Below are 23,581 nucleotides of genomic sequence, written 5' to 3' on the forward strand. Positions count from 1 at the left end.
GATAATTTTTATATTTTTGTCTTTACAAATAAAAACGAAATGAATATTTTCATAAAAGTTAGAGGTATTTTGTTAGTTATATATATTGAAGGAAAAATTGTAAAAATTACCATTATGTATCCCAAATTATTATTTTTAGACACCTTTTTTCGGTTTCGCAAAATAGAATAGTAAGTGTTACGAATGCCTTATTTATGTCCTCCGGTACCGGAAAACGTCACATGCCGGGCACGTGCGCAGACGTGGAATCGTCATTGCCGATGTGTACATGGCCGGCGCAGACGTGTACCACGACGTGTCATTTTCCCGGCGGCTGACGTGGAATTTGTTTAAAAAATAAAATAAATTAAATTACAATTAATTTTTTTTCTAATTTGGCCCGATTGGACCAAAATGCAAATAACATATTTGCAATTTGGTAAAATTGAACCAAATTGCAAATAACATATTTTTGTAATGTTTTTAATTTTGTGTTATTTGTAATTTGGTTCAATTGGACCAAATTTTAAATATGTGTTTTGCATTTTGGTCAAATCGGGCCAAAATAGATTAAAAAAAAAAGTAATATTAATTTAATTTATTTTATTTTTTAAACAAATTCCACGTCAGCCGTCGGAAAAATGACACATCGTGGTACACATCTGCGCCGGTCATGTACACGTCGGCAACGGCGATTCTATAAAGAAAAACCGTGCAAATTAAATAAAAAAAATTATATAATGTCTTAATGTCTTATTAATATATGTATTTTTCATATAATAAAATATTACTTCCATCTCTTAACAAAATATTCATTTGTTTTTTACGTTATTGTATTTAACTTTAGAAATATCATTATATTTTGTAATATTTTATACAAATGTCATTACATTTGTATTATACAACACTAATGTAAATATTTTTTTTCATTTAATTTATACTACGTATGAATATAATATTAATATTCAAAGTTCTACGCTTCAAAAGCAAATTGATAGATAGTATATTTTCGTAGTCTTAAGATATATATATATATATGTATGTGTCAACAAAATAAATGGTAGATTTTATTGTGTTTAAGAAGTTACATGAAATTCACGTGATATTGGTTATGTGTACACATGTTTCCTAAGAATTTTGGTATCCTTTTCATGTTATACAAAATTCACGAGAATTCTGATTTTATTTTTAATCTGTTGGATTATTTTGATTGAAAATCCAACGGTTGAGTTTAATTAAGGAGTGTTTGGTAATTTTAAAAAATAATTAAGGATCTTTATATAAGGAAAAATCAATTAGAAAAAATTATATCAACTACTTCCGATATATTCGGGATTAAGTTAATCCTAAATAAAATAAAAAATATTTGCAAATAATTAATTTCCAAAATGTACACATTCAAAATAGAATGATGCATAGAGTATCAGAAATTATGTTTCTATAATATTATTATGACGTTTTATCGTGAAATGCCCTTCATATATAATCTACTCAAATGATGTCAAAATAAATGTATTATGATGTATTCTCTTAACTCGCAAATTATTAATTATACGGGATAAATTGAACTGAATGTTTCCTAAATAAGAAGATTTACTTCCCACCCAAAATTTATTTACCAACCCTAATTTTACCGTGCAGTGACTTCCTTCCTCCTCTCATTGTCCTGCCTACGTCAACCACACATTCCGCGACCACCGGCGATGACATCTCTAGCCGTGCCTACCACCGTCAAATACGTTAGCCACGTCCACCCTCGATTTCCCTTATATTTATACCTCTGCAGTTGACAACCACCGCCGACGACATCTCTAGCCGCATCCAACGTCGTCTAACACGCTAGCCACCTCCGCCCTCGATTCCCCTTCTATTTACACCTCCGTAGTTGACGACAACATCTCTATCCGCGCCAACCGCCGTCAAACATGTTTGCCACCTCCGCTCTCGATTCCCCTATCGTGCTAGGGGAGGGAGAGAGGAAGGGCTGATTGGCGACGAACAAATTTGGTGGTTGTAATTTCAATGCTGCGTAATTTTTTTATGGTGATTATGTGTATATATGCATTCTTGATTAGTCTCTTTTAGGAAAAAATAAAAATCAGCACAGTTATTCCTAAAAGTCTTTTTGTTGGTCTCCGGACACGTACGATGTATATTCATGATGCATATGCTGTTTAACTTATGATAGACTGACGATAGTAAACCTTATTGTGCACACTTTTATTTTATATTTTGGTTCAAATTTATGATTTATATATTGCATGGTTATAATATATTGATCAGATTTAAATGATGGACTATGTTAGATATATTTTTCACCATTATGTTTCTAGACATGATATATACATCAGATATAAACGATGTAAGTTGCAGATAGGGATGTTGCACATATAGTTATGATATATTTCATTTTATGATTTATATATTGCATAGTTATGATGTATTGATCAGGTTTAAATAATGGACTATGTTATATATATTATGTTTATATATGACTAAGCGGCAACATCCTCTGAATATGTTCTTTTATTATTGGGTCAATTTACTGCCATTTTTGTACCCATTTTTATTGCAGCAATAGTGAATGTATTGCATATTTGACGAACATTTTTTTTTTTGGCATTTTTTTTTGCACGGAAAATTTTCGTCTATGCGCGTATCTACAATATGACTTGTATGCGTTGAAGCTTAAAAAAAGATGCATTTGTCCAATAGTCATCACGTGAAGAGGCAAATGATATACTGTTACAAAATATGTTGTTTATTTCAATGTAATATGATTTACAAAATATATTATTATGGTGTCGCTCCAACGCAAATATTGAATAAGTAAATTACTTGTTTTCTTACTTTTTTTATATAGAATATGACTGAATAAATATACTATATATTTTTTTAGGATTTAAATAATTAAAAAAATAATAGATATAATTTAATTTGGAGACTTTTTCAATGATCCATACTTTTAGGAAGTTGATACTAAATTTAAGGACAAATTAGTTTAGTTCAACATTTTTATATTTGGATAAAATATGATACTTTTTACCTTATTGGTTTCAAATATAATTTCATAGAGCAATCGAATAAATTATATTATAAAAATTAACATTGTTAAGTGAGTACTATCATAACTTCTACAAAAATATAATAAAATCTAAAATTGCCTCAAAAAATAATGTAAACCATTTTGTTATTTCATGCTACATATCATTCGCACAACTATTGGTATCAACAATTAGGATAAATTTAGTGAATCTAAATGAACTAATGGAAGCTTGCAAGTCTTCCATTGTTTATGGCTAATATATTAATATGTTGAATGGGTAATATAATTATGATGCATATATATTTAGAATATGATGTTCAGAAGATAGGGATATAATGTAATTAAAATTCGTCAACACGTTACTTTTGTGATCGATAGAAAAAAATTATTGCATTCTGTAATTTCTAAAATGTTATCTTTGTCCACAGCACACACGAACTGACCGGAACATACATCATTTTACTCTATTTTGTTCTACGCTTCGTCTTTTCCACAATTTATTTTCTTCAATGGACGTCGGTTAAAGAAGGCGGGGATATCTTCTTTTTTTGTTTTGTTTTTTTTTTTTTTTATGTGAGCTGATTTAGATTATGGACACACATCATTTTTCTTCATCTTGTTTTACGTTTCGGCTTCTTCACAATTTATTTTCTTCGATGGACGTCGATTAAAGGGGGTAGAGTTATCTGTTTTTTTTTTTTTTTTTTCTTGATGTGATTTGATTTAGATTATGAATAGGGCCAACATCTCATATTTATATTCCCTTGATTTATGCTAAATAAAGCATTGACTTATTAATTATATGAATCAATTACATATTTACCCACACTTGCAATCTCATCATTGATTAAAATTTTCATCAAATGACTATAATTTTTTCAGGATGGTCTGAATATTGAATTCAGGAGCATACCCGAGTTGTGTTTCCTTAATATTAAAAAGTTGTCTATTCATTTGTGTTGTTGTTTTAAATTTCTTTTATTATATAGTAAATATTAATATATATATATATATCATTATATATGACCAATGATTTTTTTTATATTATAGTCTTTTTTTTTCTTGGTAAAATATATTCTTTATTTTTTTTTTAAAAAAAATGTGATTTAACTACTTCGGAGACCTGAAAGCTCGTGTGAATGTCACTTTCGGGTAAATTTTATTCTCTCCAGCATTTTAATGACACATATATTTTAGCAAAATATATTATACATCTTAACAAAGTATCCATTTGTTTTTTACGTTATTGTATTTAACTTTAGAAATATCATTATATTTCGTAATATTTTATATAAATGTCATTGCATTTGTATTATACAACACTAATGTAGGTATTTTTGTTTTTTGTTTTTTTTTTTTTTTTTTTTTGCCTTTTAATTTGTACTATGTATGAATAGAATATTAATATTTAAAGTTCTACACTTCAAAAGTAAATTGATAGATAGTATATTTTTATAGTCTTAAAAATATATATATATATATATGTATGTGTCAAAAAAATAAATGGTAGATTTTATTGTGTCTAAGAAGTTACATGAAATTCATGTGATATTGGTTATGTGTGCACATGTTTCCTAAGAATTTTGGTATCCTTTTCATCTTATACAAAATTTAGGAGCATTCTGATTTTTTTTTTTTTTAATCCGATGGATTATTTTGATTGGAAATCCAACGGTTGAGTTTAATTGGGCGGTGCTTTGGTAATTTATGAAATTAATCAATGATATTTAACGAAGGAAAAATCAATTAGAAAAAATTATCTCAACTACTTCCGATATATTCAGGATTAAGTTAATCCTAAACAAAATAAAAAACGTTTGCAAATAATTAATTTCTAAAATCGTATGTTAGAAATTTTCAATAATTGAGATTGTCTTATTAATCATCAAAATAAGGGGCCTATATATAGGCAATACAAAATCAATTCGATATACTCAAATCTAAGTAATTCAATCTATGGATAAGACCAAATCTAAATATAAATCTACTAAATCTAAAACCGAATATCTAAAATATCTCAGCATCCCACCTTAAACTCAAGTGATATAACAAAAACCAACTTTAGTTTGATAAGAAAGTTGAATATAAGCTGCAAAAATATATATATATATAAATAAATTTAACAGATGAATATCCACCAAAGTTGAAAACGAGATGACTTTCCACCCTAGAGCAAAATACGAGATGACTCTCCGCTGGAGCCGAAAACGAGATGACTCTCCATCGGAGCCGAAAATGAGATGACTCCACCGGAGTCGTAAACGAGATGACTCTCCACCGAAGCCGAAAACGAGATGATTCTACACCAAAGCTGAAAACAAGATAACTCTCCATCGGAGCCGAAAACAAGATGACTCTCAACCAGAGCTGAAAATGAGATGATTTCTACCGGAGCCGAAAACGTGATGACTCTCCACCAGAGCCGAAAACGAGATGACTCTCCACCGGAGCCGAAAATGAGATGACTCCACCGGAGCCAACAACGAGATGACTCCACCGGAGCCGAAAACGAGATGACTCTCCACCGGAGCCAAAGAAGAGATGACTCCATCGGACCCGAAAACGACATTACTCCGCCGGAGTCGAAAATAAAATGACTTCACCGAAGTCGAAAACGAGATGACTCTCTACCGGAGCCGAAAACAATATGACTCAACCGGAGCCGAAAACGAGATAAATAGCAAACACCAAACAGATTGCACGCAGGCAACAGATAAACAACGGATAGATGACAAATCGCAGACAACAAAAGGATCCCAAATGCCTTAAAATTATCTAACAAGTTTGGAATGGCAAATCCAAGGAACAAATGAGTTTAAGATCGGTAGTGATGGAAGTCTCCGTTTTCGAGGGATATAGTGCATTCCAGAGAGTGCCGGAGAGTAGAATGAGAGATTTTTAGATGAGGCTCATGTATCATCATACTTGGTGCATCTTGGGGGTGACAAGATGTACAGAACTTATGTCTAAACTTTTGGTGGCCGGGTAAGAAGAAGGATGTAGGGGATTCTGTGGCTCAATCATTTGTGCGTTTAAAAGTGAAGATTGAGCATCATAGACCGATGGGATTGTTACAACCGCTTGAGATTCCGAGTTGGAAGTGGAACTCAATTGCAATGGACTTTGTGACCGGCTTACCTATAAGTAATAATCAATTTTATTCTATTTGGGTTGTTGTTGATCAGCTGTCAAAAGTAGTTGTGTTCATTTATGTGAGGAATGATTTGTCTGTGACTAGGTTGACTGAGGCATTTGTGCAGAAAATGGTGAAACCCTTTGAAGCACCAGCTAGTATTGTTCGGACTAAGCTGAATTTTCGCACTGCTTTCCACCCAATGATAGATGTTAAGACCAAGCATACTATTCAAACATTGAGTTAAGGGCTTGTGTACTATAGTTTCAATCGTCTTTGGCTGACCGGTTGAGATTGATTGAGTTCTCTTATAATAACAGTTATCACACTAACATCAAGGCTACACTATTTTAGGTATTGTATGGGCATCGATGTCATACCCCTTTGTGTTGGGAGGATTTTAGTGATAGATTGCTATTAGGGCCTGAGTTGGTTGAGAGAGAGCTCGGCACATTCGCGTGATTCATGATCCAATCCTTACATCCCAGAGCCGATAGAAAGGTTATGTTTATCAAAGATGTAGAGCTCTAGAGTTTGAGGTTGGAGACCGAGTGTTACTTCGTGCATCTCCTATGAAGGGTGTCAAGAGATTTGGCATCCGAGAGAAGTTGAGTTCCTGGTATATTGGAGCCTATACAATATTGGAGTGTGTCGGGAAATTGGTTTATCGGTTGGAGTTACCTAGTGAGTTAGGTAAGATCCATAATGTGTTCCACGTGTCTCAACATCGGCATTGTATGACCGATGAGACTAAGGTACTCCAGCCCAATGAGGTTATTTTAGAGTATAATTTGAGCTATGATGAGAAAACGATATGATTTTTGGACTCGAGGGTGAAAATATTGAGAAACAAGGAGATGTACCTTGTGAAGGTATTGTGGCACCGTCATGGAGTGGAGGATGCCACATGGGAGGAAGATAATTTGATACAAGAGTAGTATCCTGAGCTCTTCAGTATGTTTGTGTGATTATATCTATACATTTTGTGTCTATCTCTCATGTAATATATGCTAGTATGTGATTTGATTGCATATATGATTATATGTCTGGTTTTGTGATTTGATACCATCGGGATTGTTGATATGAGCTTATATGGGAGATATATATATATATATATATATATGCGGATGCTCTTATTGGTATGTGGGTTGACTAGTTGTTGTGTTGTTATTGATGATGAGATATTGAATCCCAAAGTTTCATAACAAATTGTGTTATTAGTTGGGAGTCCATGGTTGCCATTGTTGTGTTGCTGTTCATTTTTGTTTTTGAGTGGACGATTGATTTTGGGGACGAAATCCCTTTTCAGGTAGTTAGGATGTAATACCCGATCTGTAGTCGAGTTGGCCCACTAAGGGGTGTTTGGAATTTAGTTGTTAGTTGATTTAATTAGCGGTTAGCTATTACATAATTTGATTAGTTGGTTTCACTAGTTGAATATATTAGTTGATTGTGATAAAGTGTTTGGTAAAATAACGATTTGGTATAAGTGGTTTATACGTAAATTAATAATTAAGGACATTTTATATTTTATTTTTAAAAGATTTAGTTGAGTTTTTCGGTGTGCATGATTCTTTAGAATTTTATTATTATTTATTAAAATTATGAAAGTTTTATTAATATATTTAATTTTATTATTTTTTTGTAAATTATTTTTATTAAGAAATATGAGTTTGTTTTTATTAAAAATAATATAAATATAAGAGAACAATCATTTATATATGTATTTTTATTAGATTAATTTTTAATTAATACTCTCTCTATCCCTTGTCAGATAACAGTTCTGGTCAGGGACACCATATTTTAGGTAGTATAGATTAGTAAGTTATTAATAATAAGTTATTATATGATATTATTATTATTTTTTATATAAATAATTTTGTTGGTATTTTAAATATTTTTAGCATTCTATCGCAATAAAATATATATAATATAGATCACATTTTGTAGATATTAAATTTTATATAATACAAATAAATAAATAAAAATTTGCATATGGATTCCATATCTTTTTCATTCTAATCATTTTATGACATTTCATTTTTAATACTATGTGAGACTCAAGACAAAAATAAAGTGCTGAAAATCACATCAAAGAAAAAAATAATTCAGATTTTATCAAGATTTTCCCCTCCAATTTGGGGGAATTTGGAGGGAAGAGATTTTATCAAAAAAATTTTTTATTTAATTACCTATTATACCCTTTACATATTTTATTAGAAATTTTATAACATCTTTCAAAATTTTAATAGTATTTATTTATTTTATTTTTAGTTATATCAAATAAATATTAATATATATTGAAATTATATTATGTATTTTGAAATAGTTTTAATTAATTTTTTTAATCAAGTTTATTTATAATAATTTTTTAATAAATTACAAATTAGCATATAATCATATCTATAATATTAATATTTTACTTCTATTTTTTCCCGTATAATATGAGCATATTATTGTAAATACAAGAATTTAGATAAAATATAATTAGTAATTAATTAAGAAGTGTACTAGTAAAAATAATTATTATATATAATCATAGATTAAAATTAATATAACTAAATAGTTTAATTAATATTAAAAAATTATAAATTATAAAATATAAAATATTTTTATAATATACTTAGTTTATATAATTTTTGTTATAATGTTATTATTTATACGTAAAACTATTGTTTATCTTTATTGGTAAATTAATAAATAACTAATGTATAAAGTATTTGATTTTTCTAAGACATAATAATGTAATTATTGTTTTTATTATATTAGACAAATAAATTTTGTATCACATTTTATAAATAAATTAATCGAATTTAATTAAATACTTTTATTTTTATTTATTTATATAACATAGGGGTAAAACAGTAAAATTATTATATTTTCCCTTCTCTCCCCTGCTTAACCAAACACAAAAATACTATTTTCCCTCGCCCTCGCCTCTCTTCTATTTCATATGAACCAAACACACTATTACAATTTTAATATTTTTTCCCCTCCCCTCATTTGAATCAAACAGACCCGTAGTAAAAGAATTTGATATTTTGTATTTGAATGTTATCAATTATAAAATTCTTAGCTTTCAAGCCAATAGAAGAGTATATGTTATTCGAACAATAAAAATAGATTGTTGAAAATAAAATAAACAAATACTCTATAAATTTTACATTTTATTACTTATTTCTATCATTTAATTAAAAATTTACAAAAAAATAAAAAATAAAAGCATTATTGTCAAACTATTTTTCTTTATTGTAAATATAAATTGTAAAAAAAATAAAATTTATATGCAATCAAATTTAGATAGATTACTACTATATGTTATTAATTTACAAATATAAATAATTTATTTGTATTTTTATAATTTAATTGCAAATGAATAATATATATACAAATTATTTATTTGAATTTTGAATATTATTTTTTACATCAATTAATTTATAGTTTATTACTTTTTTTATTCATCTTCTTAATATATTTGTTTATTTAAGATTTTCTTATATATACCCGCAAAAAAAATAATAATAAATAAATATAATTTTATATATGTGGAATCTATGATATATATCAATATTTCTTATTATTATTATTAAAATTTACATTTTGTAATAAAAGTTATTAACTTTTATATTTTTCATCTCAACTAATTAAAAAAATATGTTATTAAAAAATAATTATAAATTAAAATTAATATAATCAAATAATTTAATTAAAAATAAAAATGATAAATTTTAAAATATATTTTAAATATATAATTATATATATTTTTTTAAGAAAAAAATAAATTAGATAAGAGAAATCCAAATAAAAATAATGTACAATTTAAATAAAAAGAAGAAAAAATTTAATAATAATAATTAATTTAACAATTTAATAAAATTTATAATCACTAATATATAATAGATTTACACTAGATATTGATCGGCCACGTCGCCCCTTTGCTTTTTTCCATTTTTATTTTTATTTTTTGTCATGTGGGCCCCACAATTTAATTTAATAATAAAAATAGAAAACGCAATAACGGGAGGGAAGGTTGGGTTTTTTCAAATTTTTGTGTGGGCTCAGAGAAAGTATTTTGGTTTGATATGTATTTTTTTTAAGTGAAATATATAATAATATTGTATGTTAGGATGTCGATTTTTTTTGTGAGAAAATAAAATATAATATACTCTATTAAATAAAATATAATATACTTTATCGGTTCAAAATTAAATTTTTTATTTACTTTTTAAATATTGATATTTGAATATTAATTGTTATATTAAAATATAATACAAATTAAAAAACAAATGACAAAAATACTTCTATTAATTTTTTATAATACTAATGTGAACAAAAAATTGTGTTATTTTTAATAAACACAAGATTTGTACAAATTATATTTCATTTGAATTTAAAGCGGATCCTATTATCTAGATTGGTCATTTGATTCTCCTTTCGGGTCGATTTGTTTTTCAACTTTGTTTTCTATGGCTTATTTGATCCGAGGAAATTTGGTCTTTGGTTTGATTTTGCCCAACTTTGAAGAGTTTTAGTCTCCGTGCAGGCGATTTGATCGTCGGCTTTAGATTTGATGTCCTCTTTGGACGATCCGTGACTTTGATCTTTAATTTGGCTTTGCCGCTTTTTGAAGAGTTTTGTTCTCCGTGTAAGCGATTTACTCATCGGCTTTGGATTTGATGTCTTCTTTAGACGATCCGAGGCTTTGATCTTTGATTTGATTTTGCCGCTTTTGGAGGACTTTGGTCTCCGATGTGGGCGACTTGACCGCCGTGAAACATGTTTGCCACCTCTGCTCTCGATTCCCCTATCGTGCTAGGGGAGGGAAAGAAGAAGGGCTGATTGGCGACGAACAAATTTGGTGGTTGTAATTTCAATACTGCGTAATTTTTTTATGGTGATTATGTGTATATATGCATTCTTGATTAGTCTCTTTTTAGAAAAAAATAAAAATCAGCTTAGTTATTCCTAAAAGTCTTTTTGCTGGTCTCCGGACACGTACGATGTATATTCATGATACATATGTTGTTTAACTTATGATAGGCTGACGATAGTAAACCTTATTGTGCACACTTTTATTTTATATTTTGGTTCATATTTATGATTTATATATTGCATAGTTATAAAATATTATCAGATTTAAATGATGGACTATGTTAGATATATTTTTCACCATTATGTTTCTAAATATAATATATAACTTCAATAGACATGATATATACATAAGATATAAATGATGTAAGTTGCAGATATGGATGTTGCACGTATAGTTATGATATATTTCATTTTATGATATATATATATATTGTATAGTTATGATGTATTGATCAGGTTTAAATAATGGACTATGTTATATATATTATGTTTATATATGACTAAGCGGCAACATCCTCTAAATATGTTCTTTTATTATTGGGGTCAATTTTACTGCAATTTTTGTACCCATTTTTATTGCAGTAATAGTGAATGTATTGCATATTTGACGAACACTTTTTGTTTTTTTTTTTTTGTTTTGCATTTTTTTTGTACGGAAAATTTTCGTCTATGCGAGTATCTACAATATGACTTGTATGCGTTGAAGCTTAAAAAAAGATGCATTTGTCCAATAGTCGTCACGTGAAGAGGCAAATGATATACTGTTATAAAATATGTAGTTTATTTCAATGTAATATGGTTTACAGAATATATTATTATGGTGTCGCTCCAACGCAAATATTGAGTAAGTAAATTACTTGTTTTCTTACTTTTTTTTATATAGAATATGACTGAATAAATATACTATATATTTTTTAGGGATTTAAATATTAAAAAAAATAATAGATATAATTTAATTTGGAGACTTTTTCAACTGTCCGTACTTTTAGGAGGTTGATACTAATTTTAAGGGCAATTAGTTTAGTTCAACATTTTGAAATTTGGATAAAATATGATACGCTTTACCTTATTGGTTTCAAATATAATTTCACTGAGCAATCGAATAAATTATATTATAAAAATTAACATTGTTAAGTGAGTACTATCATAACTTCTACAAAAATATAATAAAATCTAAAATTGCCTCAAAAAATAATGTAAACCATTTTGTTATTTCATGCTACATATCATTCGCACAACTATTGGATTCAACAATTAGGATAAATTTAGTGAATCTAATTGAACTAATGGAAGTTTGCAAGTCTTCCATTGTTTATGGCTAATATATTGATATGTTGAATGGGTAATATAATTATAATGCATATATATTTAGAATATGATGTTCAGAAGATAGGGATATGATGCAATTAAAATTCGTCAACACGTTACTTTTGCGATCGACAGAAAAAAATTATTGCATTCTGTAATTTCTAAAATGTTATCTTTGTCCACGGCACACAGGAACTGACCGGAACATACATCATTTTACTCTATTTTGTTATACGCTCCGTCTTTTCCACAATTTATTTTCTTCAATGGACGTCGGTGAAAGAAGGTAGGGATATCTTCTTTTTTTTGTGTTTTTTTTACAGACAATTAAAAACAAAAATCAAACGTAATTATAGCGAACAAAAGGAGAGGGAGTATTTCTTATTCTATGAAAATTATAGCTAACTATCAATTGATATATAACAAAATTTAGGGAGTATTTCTTATTCTATGAAAATTATAACTACTATCAATTCATATATAACAAAATTTATATTTATTATATAGTCGTATTTAATTGAACCTACATTGGAGTAAATTTAGGTTTGTTTGGTTTGTGTTTAAACTTTAATTTTTATTTATATTTTAGTTCAAGTAGTATTTTGATACTATATTTTATGAATAAAAATAGTATATTTTCTCAATTCTAATTCAATATATTATTTTCTATTATAGTAGATTAAATAATAATATTATTTTATTTATTAATAAAACATAATTTTGATATTATATATATTGAATTAAGATAATCCATTACTGAAGTCCTGATTCTTCCGTAATGTATTTGTCGTTTTATACGAACTTTTCTTTCAAGTAATAATTTTAAATTCAAAATATTTGTCAAACTATGTACTGCTATAGAGAAATCGAGAAACATTCATAACACGCTCTACCGTATTTTTCCAATGGAAATATGATTTTAAAAACTCCTCATTTATATCCTTCTAAGCATTTTTTTTTGCCATTTCATGAAGTTTAGTCACCGCTTCTTCTTTAGTCCCAGTATTATCTTTCATGAAGCTATCGATGCCCATCACAACTTGGCCTCTTTCCTTCTCAACCTAATACAATATAGGGTAAACTGTTTTTTTAGTCCCGTAATCGGACCCCCTTATCATTTTAGTCCCGTAAGTGGAACCTGTCGCAAACTAGTCCCATAAGTGAAAAATTTTTGCTGTTTTGGTTCTCCGACGCCGGAGATGCTCGTGTGGCTCGCCGGAAGTGATGTGTCCGCCAGGTGTCGCTGCTGACCTGGTGGACACGTGGATTTTTTTATTTTTTTTCATTTTTTAAAATTTTTTTTAAAACTTATTTTTAATTTTTTTTATTTGGTCCAACTAAAAAAAATTAAAAAAATGAAAAAAAAATCCACGTGTCAGCCAGGTGTCGCTGACCTGGCGGACATGTCACCTCCGGCATGCCACGCGGGCGTCTCCGGCGCCGGAGGACTAAAACAACAAATATTTTCACTTATAGGACTAGTTTGCGACAAGCTGCACTTACGGGACTAAAATGATAAAGGGGTACAGTTACGAGACTAAAAAAAACTGTTTACCCTACAATATATATGTTAACAAATAATCAAATTAATGTATTTAGACATATTGGCATAATATAACTTTTCACTTGTACCTTCTAACTAGTGATATCATCCATGAGCCAGCAATTGATGCCGCTAGCAACAATCATATTAGGTTTGTACTCAAATACCTTCTCTGCCACAAATTTCATTCCCAACAGTGACACCATGGTGTGATAAAAATAGGTGTAAGTAATATGAAAGTTGCTAAGATAGTCCTCAAAGGTTGGATATATTCCTTGCATAGTTGCATGAACCACTCGCCTCAATATAATATTCCTTCTGTTTTGTTAAATTTATTCTCACATTCCTTTTTCTCCATCCGTAAATTTACCCTATTATTATATTTGAAAAAGTCAAAAAGTCATATTATTATTATCCTTCATTCAATACTTATTTATAATAAATATCACTAAATTTATTACACTGTCTCTCTATTATGTTTAAATTGTAGTTAAATTTCAAAAATAATCCCAACTACATTTTTTACTTTTTCTAACTTTTCAATGAAATATTTATTTTTCTTAATCCGCATGCCGAGCCCAAAAGGGCTAAATTTTCCGGACAGAGGGAGTAGCTTCTTACCAATTCTGTGTGCTACATTTAAGTTATTATATATATGTCAAATTCAATTAAAACATTATATACCAAGGAATTGTAAGATAAAGAGACAATTAAGTGTAATATCATCATAAAACATCGAAGGCGAATTTTATTGATTAGAATCTTCCTTCACTGCTTAGCTCATCTTCAAATTCTTGGCAGAGCTCTCGAATAGTTTTATAGAATTCTCTCATGTAATTTGGGAGTTCATCAATCTCCCCAATATCCCATTCAATTAATAAAACAATAATTAACTTTAAAGAATTAATTGAAATGAACTAGTAAGTAATATCTCCCTTCCTTTCTCTCTCACAAACACATGATTTAGAATTTTACCTTTCTATTGCTTTTGCGAAAACTTGTAGCTCTTCAAGCGTGCCATAAGCATCATACGTATCATCTGTTATTGATATAATGATCATAAGTTTTGTAAGCATAACATGTCCGCGCGAATATTCGGGTTCGTAGTACACTCCTGCGGCCCAAAAATAGCATTCAACCAATCTGTCCTTGGCATATTTTGTTTTGGTATTAGATTCAGTTCTTTCCGCCACCTACACCGACAAATATGAGTAAACATAGTTTGAGAGATTATTCATGAGTAAATATGCAAATAATTGATCAGTTTACCGTGACAATTCCTGACTCTCTTTCTTGTGTAATATTTGAAGTAAATTATAGTCGAATTTGGCCAAGTTCAACAAAGACTCATTTCGGTGTTCAATCTCCTCTTCATAGATGGAGATGAAGAATCGTGCTTCGATTCTTGGGCAGCCCAAGTGTAGGACTTGAACTAATGCGTGCTCGACTTGTTTCTTGAGGGGTGATTGATCGAGACTTTGATTAACATTTTTTAAACTGGTCCTAGTATAAACATGTGCTTAATCTAATATACTTTCTCCATGTATTCTCAGACGTGTTGCTTCATACAAGCCTAACAAACCCCTTACATCATTCTTAATCGACTCTTGGTATTTCCATTACCATTCATCTATTTCTGAAAAATATCTGCGCATTCAAATCAAATTAAACACTTGGTATTATGGTTATATTTAATTCTAACCCAACATATCTACATACCACAAGATATATAATACCCACGCTGCCTGAGTATCCGAAAATGAAGAGCAGCTGTGTAGAGATCACAGTATTTGTCGGTATCGAGGAGGTCATAAATTTCTTGTAATTTCTCTGAAATTTCATTTTCAAAATGATATGCTATGCCTAGGCGTTCGAGTGTATCAATGAGATTCATAGCATCCATCATTCCCATATCTTGATCTGTTATTTGATTCCTCACTTTATTCTTCAACATCTTAACCTCGTTGGCATATTCTTTCATAATCTATGCCCAAAAATAATGATTAATAATAAAAGACCATTGATTATACTTTATAATAAATTCACAAGCCTAAAAATAAAAAAAAAATATCATGTCAATAATAATAATAAACAAGTTGCTATTTTCCCTTTTTGTTTAAAAAACTGACTTAAACAAAAAGAAAATGAATTTAAAATAAGTCGTATATGTTAAAGTAATAGTTTAGGTTTTATTATAAATTTTTTATTACATTTTAACTATAAAAATATATGTGTACCAGTTTTTGTTCAGTTCTTGCTCAATAGATTTTGGTAATAAATCATGTATAAATTTTATTTATCTATTTCAAGTTTTTTTAAGCTTATAAAAAGTTTTATCTTCTTAAACTGTTCTTTTTTATTGTATAATTGTGATCATTTCATCTAAGGTTTTGCTCTATAGGATTTAATTCTCAAACGTGTATCCTTTTGGAATTTAGTTTCAATTTTTTTTTTCTTTTAATAGTACTTTGAAGCTGATATTTTGTGATTTATAGATTATAATAATGATTGTATAGTAAAAAAGCTAATAATAATGATTGTATAACAGATTTAGGATTTTAAAGTTCAGGACTTTTTTATACTAGTTTTGAGTTTATTCTTAGTAAAGTTAAAGCTTTGATGAACTACAAATCAAGCAAATGATACTTTATTTTTTACTACACTAAAATATATTAGCTCCGTCCGGCTCTAAGTGCCCCATTTACTTTTCCTTCTTAATATTTTAATATTAATTATTATATCAAAATGTAATACAAATTAAAAAAAAAATTGTAAATATACTTATATCAATGTCCTATAATAATAATAAAATGACATTTGTACAAAAAACAATTATACAAATATGAAGATATTTTTAATGATAAATACAATGACGGAAAATGTAAATGAGACCTTTAGAGACGGACGGAGGGAGTAATGAGTTACAATCGCCGCTCTTTATTTAAAAAATATATCACAAGCATGTCATGGATATATGGTGTGAATATACATATAAAGGTATTCACTTTGTATATATGTACTAAATTTTGTTTTAAAGCAAAATTCCTCATAAAATTCTTTATGGTTTAAAAGGCCTACGGACCATTACATTCATTGTATAACTTTTTCATGTATTTTCAAAAAACATTGCAAAAAAAATTCCAAACTTTAGTAGTCGAACAACAATAGTTTATGCCAATCCATTAAGTTTAGATAGTTGGTGAATCTTTAAAATACTTCCTTAAACACGATGGAAGGTTGCACATATTTTAAACTAATGATGGAAAAGACATTTGAAACCACATGTGAGTTACAAGAAATTTTATCATATTTTTATTATATAATTTTGTATGGTTGTATTTTAAATCTTGTAGTGATTGAAAGAGATGTTAATGTTGATGCATACTGAAATGCTTTCTTTAGAGTGTACGTTTAGGTTAAGGACTGCAAGACACCGAAAAAGAAAAAGCCGAGTTCCCAATTGGTTGAGACGAGCCACCAGACTGATCGTGATCTCAATAGTGACGACCTTGTCGCTGTTGTGTACGAAACAAATAATGTGGAAAGTCTGAGAGCTTGGTATATTGACACCGGAGCAACCCGCCATGTTTGCTCCAACAAAACAAACTTCTCGACCTACAAGGAAACCGAAGGGAGGAAGCTGCACATGGGAAATCATGCAACTTCTGAGGTCCAAGGCGTAGGGAACGTGGTGCTGAAGATGACCTCTGGCAAATGACTAACCCTGAAAGATGTCCTTCATGTGCCAGACATTCGGAAAAATCTCGTCTCAGGATCGCTACTAGTTAGGCATGGTTTTAAACTTGTCTTTGTAGCAGATAAATCTATATTATCGAAAAACGAGGTGTTCCTAACTAGGGGTTATCTTACAAATGGGTTGTTCAAATTTAATGTAATGGCCATGTGCCGAACACCACCCACTGATAATAAAAATGTTGCTTCTTCTTCGTACTTGATTGAGTGTTCTGATTTATGGCATTGTAGACTAGGTCATGTAAACCTAAATGCTATAAAAAGGTTAATAAAAATGAATTTACTAAATATAAAAGAGGTGAACACTCAAAACAAATGTGAAGTTTGCGTGGAGGCCAAAATAGCAAATTTACATTTCCCGTCTATCGAAAGGAAAACTAAGCCATTAGAGTTAATTCACACCCATGCATGTGATTTAAAATTTGTGCAAACTAGAGGTGAAAAGAAATATTTCATCACCTTTATCAATGACTGAACAAAGTATTGATATCTTTACCTATTAAGGGAAAAGAGCAAAGCGATCGAGGCCTTCAAGAACTTCAAAACCGAGGCAGAAAATCAACTTGACTATAAAATCAAGACAGTTCAAAGTGATAGAGGTGGCGAACATGTGGCCCCGTTCGAAGAATTATCTAACGAAAGTGGCATAATTCATCAGACAACGGCTCCATATTCACCTCAATCGAACGGCGTTGCAGAACGCAAAAATTGAACACTTAAAGAAATGATGAATGCCTTGTTGATAAGTTCAGGACTTCCTCAAAACCTGTGGGGAGAGGCAGTACTGACTGCAAATTATATCCTGAACAAGATTCCACTTAAGGGTAAGGATGCCACCTCTTACGAACTCTGGAAAGGCAAGAAACCAACATACAAATACTTCAAAGTGTGGGGGTGCCTAGCAAAAGTGGAAGTTCCGCTTCCAAAGCAAGTCGCTATCAACCCAAAAACGGTAGACTGCATATTTATCGGATACGCACTAAACAGTAGTGCCTATCGTTTCATAGTTCAAAAATCAGAAATCCCTGGGATGCCGAGGGAACTACGATAGAATCAAGGAATACCACATTCTTTGAAAATATCTACCCTTGTAAAGAACGGATGCAGTCAAATCCAAAATCCGTAGATGAAGAACTACGGGGCGTAAAAAGACAAATGACTAATAGCCCTGATCAAGAGGCTTCAGAGCCTAGGCGTAGCAAAAGGACAAGGGTCAAAAAAAAAACCTTTGGTCTGGATTTTGTTACGTATATGTTAGACAATGATCCAACAACGATCAAGGAAGCACTATCTAGTCCTGATGCCCCTTTTTGGAATGAAGCAATAGATAGTGAAATAGACTCTATAATGCATAATAACACTTGGGTGTTATCTAACCTACCCGAAGGTTGCAAACCACTATGGTGTAAATGGGTTTTGAAAAAGAAACTCAAAGCTGATGGGTCTATTGACAAATACAAAGCCCGTCTCGTAATAAAAGGCTACAGAAAAAAAAAAGAACTGTTTGACTTCTTCGACGCATATTCACCGGTAACCAGGATAACATCCATTCGAATACTTCTTCCGATTGCGTCTTTGAACAATCTTGAGATTCACCAAATGGATGTGAAGACTGCTTTTTTAAATGGTGAATTAGAATATTGAGATTCACCAAATGGATGTGAAGACTGCTTTTTTCAATAGTGAATTAGAAGAAGAAATATATATGGAACAACCGGAAGGATATGTCGTTTCTGGCCAAGAAAAAAAGGTGTACAGACTGATAAAGTCTTTGTTTGGGCTGATACAAGCACCTTTACAATGGCATTTGAGATTTGATTAACATTATGCTATCAAATGGTTTCAAAATAAACGAGTGTGACAAGTGTGTCTACATCAAAGAAACACCTTCCAGTTTTATCATAATATGTCTATATGTAGACGACCTACTAATCATGGCCAAAGAGGTCAGTCTGATCAATGAGGTCAAATGCATGTTAAGTCGTAACTTCGACATGAAAGATTTGGGGGTTTCCGACGTCATCCTTGGAATGAAGTTTCTAAGACAAGACGAAGGTATTGTTCTGACTCAGTCTCACTATGTGGAAAAGATACTGAGAAAATTCAATGCCTACGAAAATACTCCAGTGAAAACCCCAATGGACCTCAGCATACACTTGAGCAAGAATAGGGGAGACCCCGTAGCTCAAGAAGACTATGCCAAAATTATTGGAAGCCTAATGTACTTAACAAACTGTACAAGGCCTGATCTGACTTGCTCTGTAAACAAGCTGAGTCGATACACTAGCAACCCCACTCATGAACACTAGAAAGCGCTAGTAAGAGTATTAAGTTATCTTAAATTTACTCTGAATTTTGGCATACACTACGTGAAATATCCACCGGTACTCGAAGGGTACTGCGATGCCAATTGGATATCCGATGCAAAAGACTCACTGTATACAAGTGGATATGTGTTTACAATTGGAGGAGGAGTTGTCTCATGGAAATTCACAAAACAGACGTGCATTGCACGGTCCATAATAGAATCAGAGTTCATCGCCTTGGACAAAGCTGGCGAAGAAGCCGAATTGGCTGAGGAACTTCATGGATGATATTCCATACTGGACTAAACCAGTACCTCCCGTAATGATTCACTGTGATAGCCAAGCTGCAATAGCAAGGGCTAAGAATGGAATTTACAACGGTAAATCCCGACATATCCGACGTAGAAATAACACTGTAAGACATTTGATCACCAGTGGGGTTTTGACTATTGAATATGTAAAATTAATAGAAAACCTAGCGGATCCGCTAACCAAAGGGTTGGAGAGAGATCAAATGTACACACTGCTAAAGGGAATGGATTTGAAATCCACAAGATAGAGACAATTATAGTGGTAACCCAACCAAATCACTTGGAGATCCCAAGGCTTGGTTCAATGGGAAAACTAAACTGTAAGAGTCCGGCACGAACACTCAATACAATTCCCTGAGAAGCAATGAGTGTTATAATGTGCAAAAGTGGTGAGGTTGAGTCAATGACTCTTAATGATCCTAAAGGTGTGAGTTGGATACCTTGATATAGGATTACCTATATAAGTGTGAAGTGTGGGCCGCTTCAAATAAAACACTTATGAATCCAAAGACGAGATCCATGGCTGAAATGGATCAAAACGTGAAAACAAAGTTGAGACAGAGATAGCGACACGTCAATATTATTGACTAAGTGCACGCAGAGGTGGAACAGTTCAATGCATCACGTCAACTGGGCCACCAGTACACTCTGTAATGTTGACTATGGAAGGTTCAAAGCCAAAAACTACCTCTCCTGATGTGTCAATGTCACACAGGGATTGAGCTAGGTTTCTGTCCTTTATGGGCATTTCAACTCATGCGAGGGATTGTTGGATAATCGGTTATTTGCAATCGATTATTTTGTGAGTGAAAATGAGACGGGCTGGTGTACGAAATTAATATAATTGATTTGGAAGAAATAAATAAATAATATTTATTTATTGTGTATGGGGATTGGTTAATATTTTGGCTATTTTGCCTGTCTCGAGACAAACCAAATTGTGCAACCCCAAATTAAACCCGAGTATATGGCCTAAGTCGCAATATTATTTGGATAAAATATTATCCATTGGATAGATTTATTATAATCTCAAACGGAAGGTTTGAAATTAGAACAAATTACAATCGTTTCAATTGGAAGGTTTGAAATTAGAATAAATTACGATCGTCACAAACGGAAGGTTTGTGATTAAAATCAATTATAACTGCTTCAAACGGAAGGTTTAAATTTATAATTAATTACATCGATAATTAAGGTCATAATTATGATCATAATTAATCCCCTGCCATTTTGGCCAAGTGGAAACGCCTATATAAAGGGCCTCCCACTTCATTCTAATAAGCAACAAGAAATAATCCTCCCGTACTTCTCTCATCTCTTCTAGCTTTCCGGCAGCCTCCCCAGTTCAGTTCCTCTCTCGTTTTTGTTCGCTGGAGCTCCAACGATTAGATGTGCCACTCTCATTGGAGGCGGAAACCATTTTTTCTTTGGGTTTGAACGCGATCCACCGGAGGCACTACCGAGGTGTATCTAATTTTCGGAAAGAGGATCCATCCTCGACTCAGTTTCACGTTTATTCTCGCAATACCCATATATTCCAACAAAATGCAACCGCTAAGATGTCATATTTTTAAACCTAAAAAGTGACTAAATTACCTAGAATGTGGTAAAGGCGATTATTATGTAACAATTAGAAGAAAAGTAGTGAACTTTAAGGGTGTGTTTGTTTGGGGATTTGGATTTTGAGTTGGGATTTGAATAGTAAAAATTTTGAATTTTAATAGTTGTATGATGTGATATAAATAGGTTTTGATGTGATTTTTGAATGTAAAATTGATTTTTAGTATGATATAATAAATAAAAAAATAGGTGTTTGATTTGATATTTTTGAGGAAAAAAATAGGATGAATAGTGTATTTAAAATCCAATCCCCCCAAACAAACACACCTAGCAAATTGCGTTGTACAGAAATTGCAAACAAGAAAAAGGATAATGTGAAGGAAATTCCCTTCCTCACATTAGATCATTGTTCACCATCGAACAATTGTCCTTCGACTTTGGATCTTCGATGCTCGTGTGAAAAACGCATCAATTTGTAGACTCGTGATTCCTGAAGCATAGAGAACCCTTCAATGTATTTTTTAGGCGCATCCCCAATAACAAGCATGGGTATTACTTCTTTGACAATGTAAGGTCCAGTCCATCGAAATTTGTGTTTTCTTGGAAACAAATGCAATCTAGAGTTATAACATAGTACCTTATCACTATTAGTGAAATTCTTTGGCCGAATAATTTTTTTTTATTGTAAATATGAGCTCTTTCTTGTTAATCTTTGTATTCTCGTATGCGAGGAAGTGAAACTCATCCAAATCTACCAAAAAATTCTTTCGCTTTCCCAATATTAGGAGAATATCAAAGTTCAGGAATTGAATCGCTCAGTAGGCCTTGTGCTCCAACTCTAATGGTTAATGGTAAGATTTCCCATAGACCAATTGATAGGGTGGCATCCCAATCGGTGTTTTGAATATGGTGTGATATGCCTAGAGTGTGTCGTCCATCTTCAGAGACTGATCTTTCGTGTTCTTGTGAATAGTGGTTTGCAAGATGTTTTTCAATTTACGGTTTCTCACTTCAACTTGGCAACTGGACTATGGTTGGTACAAAAAAATAAGTACAAACATTTTTTTTTTCCAGAAGTCACAAAATATTTTTACCAATACCAACAATTACTTTAAAATATGTAATTGTAGAAGGTCATGTATGCATGATAATAGTCCATCCCTATGATGCATCAAGTCGATGAAGGTCTAGATTTCAACTCTGCATGGAATAAAGTAGTAACATCAACAATAGATGAGTAAGGAATTAAATATACAATGTATGAAATAAATTACCAACAATAAGTGTTAGCCAAGCAACAACCACAACTATAAAAAATCCACGGCTCACTCAATTGATCAACCGACTTACCAAGTAACTGATAAGTCTAGTCAAATCTACGGCTCACACAATTATTAATTAAATTCCCAAAATGGCTAAATCTAGCTAAATTTATGGCTATCATAATTTATCAATCGACTTGTCAAGTAATTGCTAAGTCTAGCCAAATCTACGGCTCATATAATTATTAATTAACTTGTCAAAATGGCCAAATCTAGCTAAATCTATGGCTATCACAATTTATCCATCGACTTGTCAATCAACGGCTAAGTCTAATCAAATCCATAGTTTACACAATTTATCAATCAACTTGTCAATCAACGGCTAAGTCTAGTCAAATCCACGGTTTATACAATTTATCAATCGACTTGCCAATCAACGGCTAAGTCTAGCCAAATCCACAACTTATGCAATTTATCAATTGACTTGCTAATCAACGGCTAAGTCTAT

At 31.0% G+C, this 23,581-nt stretch overlaps 1 pseudogene; it reads right to left on the reverse strand.

Moving 5' to 3' along the window:
• Nucleotides 1–14,636: 14,636 nt before the first annotated feature.
• Nucleotides 14,637–15,862, reverse strand: LOC127262397 (germacrene A synthase-like; annotated as a pseudogene).
• Between the last annotated feature and the right edge of the window lie 7,719 nt (nucleotides 15,863–23,581).

The sequence above is a fragment of the Andrographis paniculata genome, unplaced genomic scaffold, assembly GCF_009805555.1.
Source record: "Andrographis paniculata isolate CXL003 unplaced genomic scaffold, ASM980555v1 Contig65END, whole genome shotgun sequence".
Classification (NCBI taxonomy): Eukaryota; Viridiplantae; Streptophyta; class Magnoliopsida; order Lamiales; family Acanthaceae; genus Andrographis; species Andrographis paniculata.